The sequence below is a fragment of the Bidens hawaiensis genome, unplaced genomic scaffold (genome assembly GCF_021521415.1).
Source record: "Bidens hawaiensis isolate Kalapana, Puna unplaced genomic scaffold, B.hawaiensis_p1.1 tig00023079_1, whole genome shotgun sequence".
Lineage (NCBI taxonomy): Eukaryota > Viridiplantae > Streptophyta > Magnoliopsida > Asterales > Asteraceae > Bidens > Bidens hawaiensis.
The window spans coordinates 284,485-289,047 of record NW_027493616.1 but is presented as its reverse complement, the minus strand read 5'-3'; positions in this window follow the sequence as shown (position 1 = coordinate 289,047).

Genomic DNA, 4,563 nt, shown 5'->3' with positions numbered 1-4,563 from the left:
CCAGACGATCATTTGAACAGATTCATAGCGGGGGCAACCGTCAGCAACTGGACGGAACCCACGTGGTGTTATATGTTTCAGATGACGCTGGTTGGAGCAGCCAGAGCGTGGTTCGACCGTCTACCGGTCCACCACATCTACGATTGGGCAGACTTCCAACAGAAGTTTAGCCAACACTTCAGCCAACAAAGAAAGTATACCGAAGAGCAATGGACAATCATCAATTGCATTCGAGAGGAAGATGAATCTTTGCTAGACTTCATCACTCGCTTCAACTCAAAGAAGCTAAGTCTGGGTAATATTAGCGAAGATCTTGTTCCCGCTGCTTTCATCCAGGGCACAAAAGACCCAGAGCTCATCCGCACCTTAACGGGTAAAGATGGCATGCCATCCACATGGGATGCCATCATGACAGCAGCTAAACGCTTCGCGGAAACGGAAAAGCAACTGGGTAGAGATCTTCCCCAAAGCACAAACCTCTACACCCAGAAAACAAGAGAAAACAATGTCCTTACCGCCCGACTAAACAAAAAAAGGAAGCTAGGCATTTGGCAGTCAAAGGTAAACTTTGACACTTCATCCGGCTCGCACCCTCGGTTAGGCGGAAAGAATAACATGCAGTCGTCGAACCGGAACTCCAGATGGACGCCACTCACCAAAAGCGTCACCGAGATATTCGACACCGAGAGACTCCCATGGCCAAAGGCTCCAATAATCCGAGAGCGTCACAACGCTGATCAGAGCAAATTCTATGACTTTCACAGGACAAGAGGCCACAACACCGAGGAATGCGTAGACTTGAAGGACATCGTCGAAGCATTTGTCAGAGATGAGACGCTCACGCACCTCGTGGCGTAATGAACGCTGAGCAGGCTAATGCGTGTAGAACCCCAGTTGGGGAAAACACGAATAAAACTGCAGCTTCTATATCGGAGACTACATACTGCGTAAACAACGAGATTCCGAACCAAGTGCATATCGGCTCGAAAGGCTCGATGACACTCCCAAGAACATGGAATGGAGCTCAATTACACAGTCTGCATGTAGATCAATTCCAAACTTGTAAAAGAAAAGGCCCAGAGCCACTTCTAATGGAAATGATTCTCCTTATCACATTGACGCTAATGGTCTTACATTTATGCTTAATGAGCTTTCCACACTGATATGCCGGTTTTCACCGCATAAATAAGTGTGAAGAAATCGTTGCGTGTGGAAGGCGGCAAAACCCGCATAAACACAAAAAACGGCAAACCTTCACGCAGGTCAGTCATAGGTGTTCGGTCATCCCACTAAATGAAAGTGCCGGTCCTACCCGCACAAATCATGATAGAGGAAACCGAGCCTATTGACAACCGCGCATGGAACGGTTAATTTATTCAAAACACTGATATGCCGGTTTTCACCGCATAAATAAGTGTGAAGAAATCGTTGCGTGTGGAAGGCGGCAAAACCCGCATAAACACAAAAAACGATAAACCTTCACGCAGGTCAGTCATAGGTGAAGTTCGGTCATCCCACTAAATGAAAGTGCCGGTCCTACCCGCACAAATCATGATAGAGGAAACCGAACCTATTGACAACCGCGCGTCGAACGGTTAACTTATTCAGAACACTTAGAAAATATCTTCAAGGAAAAAATGAGGAAAACCTCCACGCAGGTCAGATATAGGTAAAGTTTAGCCATCCTACTAAGTGCAAGTGACGGTCTTACCCGCACAATCACGAAAGAGGAAGCAAAACTTTAACATATTATCTGCCACGTTGATGGGTTAACTTATTTAAAGTACTTAAGAAATTGCTAAGTTAAACTACAGTATGCACAAGCGAATCATACATTGTTTATGCTGCAAAACAAGTGCCAAATTAAACTATAATATGCATGAGCAAGTCGTACAACGTTTATAAAGCAAGAGTGACGGTCCTACCCGCACAAAGGATTTACATTCTACAAAAATTCAAGTATTACAAGAATGGCCGGGTATCTACCCACCTACAAGAGTGTAAATCTATACAAAAACATAAACCTATCCTAACAGTGGAAAGGGATCTAAAGGTTCAAGCTTCAGGACCACTTCCTCCAAACCCACTTGTACCCGCACCATCACTTGGCTGTGGCGGTTCAAGGAATGTCTTGAGAATGGTTAACCCATCATCAGCAGCAGCAACTTCGTTCACCTTCTCCACCACCGGATGCGCGAAGGTGGCATATTGGTTCACTGCTTGGTCATATACGGCTTCAGTATCCACATCATATAAAGGGAAGTTGGAAGGCGGGATGCCCTTCTCAACGAACCCTAGACCAAGCAGGAAGCCAGCCTTTTCTCCATCCTCATGAGAAGCGTTGAGGGTTGCGCTCATGGCATCGTCATATGATGTGTCCGTGAAGACCCGATGCACAACCTACAAAACAAAATACAAGTATCAAAACCTTTTCTAAGAATAAAGAAAAGCGTGAAGACATTATGAAGCTAAGCTTACCTGCGACAACGCTTCTTGTAGAAGCCATTCCTTGGTAACCAGAGCCTCCTGGAGGGCAGCTTGAGCTTGGTTATGGGCGCGTTCGGCTTCACTTTTGTTAAGGTTGGCAAGCAACACTTCTTTAGCCGCAGCCTCTTCGACGCCCTTAAGCTTACGCTCAGTATGGTCAAGCACGCCCCTCTAGTCCAAGATCTCTTGGAGCTTCTTGGCGTCTTCCATGGCCAAGGCATCATGAGCCTGTTGGAGCCTCTCTAATTTGGCTTTAAGTTCCTCATTCTCGAGGCGTAGAGGCTCAGCAACAGCTTCAGCCTTGGTGGCCCTCTCAGTTGCGTTCCATGCAGTTTCCTTAGCCAGCCGAAGCTGTTCGTTAACAGCTTGGGCAGCCTTGGAACGGGCCTCGAGACGGGCCTGAACTTCAACCTCAAGGGCCTTGAAGGCCTTCTCCTTCTCCACAGCAACAGCGGAGAGCATCCTGTTCTCCTCTCGGACAGCCCGCGCCTTAGCTACTTCTTGGATCCGAGCTGCCTTTAACTTGTCGTTTTCACGACAAAGCAGCTCGACGCGCGGCTGCATCCGGGCTAGGAGAATCCGGAGCTCATTTGTTAACCTACCCTCCTGGTAGCTTGACATTGCCGCCCCCAGCGCACCAGCGGGGGCGGCGTGGCGCGCCCATTCGACGCAGTCTACAGGCGTCCGAAGGGTGGTTCCCCGGCGGATGTTCCACCGCGGAACAAACACCTCATTCGAATCCGACACTGCAAAAACAAAAGGCAGTTAGGAAAAGATGATATATAAAAAAAAGAGGCCAAATTCACCCTACGCACCTGTAGGGTCGACAACAGGTCGGTAGCCGCCGAACCCATCACCTGAACCTAACGGATATCCATCCAAGAGGTCAGGCAGATGGGAATGAGGCACAGATTGGCTTCAAGCCCCAAACATACCTGCTGAACCGGCCGGGGGCGAGGTAGTTGCCGGCGCGGGAGGCACGGTCGAAGCCGCTGCGGTGGAAACCAACGGAGGTGAACTCACAACCGTGGCCGCAGCTGCGGAAGAATCCACAGAAACACTCACCGCCGGCTCAGTGAAGGAATCAGTGAATATGGCACTGACAGCCGGCGGAGATGTCGTCACAGTTGGAACAGTTGGCTCAACTGGGGGAGCAACTGAACCAACTGAAGCAGGCGCAGTCGCCTGGGTCATCGCCTCAGGTAGGTTGACCAAGCCTACCGTCATGGGTCCGGAGGTGCTCCTCCCCGCTCCACCCTGGAATGCGGTAACATCCACGCCTGCACAAAGAAGATATAAGTATAATGGTGGAAAGCTATGCAGTTAAAGGAAGATTATACTTACGGGTTTTCTTGAGCCTAAAGGTGCGAACAGGCGGGGACGAACCCGATGGAGCCGGCCTCTTCATACCGGTCACCGTCGTCGTCCTGGGCTGCTCGGAGGTGACAGTCGTCTCAGCCTCCGGAGCAGTGGTCTCAACACCACCTGGGTTCCCCGCCGCCTCCTCGCTCTCGGTCTCCGAGTTTGACCGGTTCCCCTGATCGGCGGTGGAGGCAACCTTCGCCTTGCCCTTTCCGCCAGCAGCCTTCTTCTTCCGCGTCAAGAAAGGACCGTCTGCGGATTCCTCATCAGAAGATGACAGAATTAGAGGAATTCCAGCAGAGGTTTCAGCATTGAGAGGTCGAGGGTTAAATAACTCTTTACCTGGCCGCGTGGCGCTCAGAATCGGGTGGCCTGGCGGGTAGACCTCCACAAACCGATCCCTCGTTTGCTCCAGGATGGGTAACTCGTTCTCATCAAGAGCACGAGTACCCATCCGAGCGGGACCATCAGCCTCCCGCGGATGCAGGAGCGACTGCAAGTCATTCCCATCTGAAATAAAAAAAGAAACAGTTAGAAGAAAAACCTAAATCAGCAAAGAAGACAGAGCATACCTTAAGGGATAGAGTTCAAACCGTATTCGAGGATAATGGGAATCTGTGGCGCTTTAGCCCCAGCATCCTTCCACACTCGGCTCATACCGAGCATCACCATCCCAGACTCAGAAAAGCGGTACACCGGAGTCTGGATCCGGGA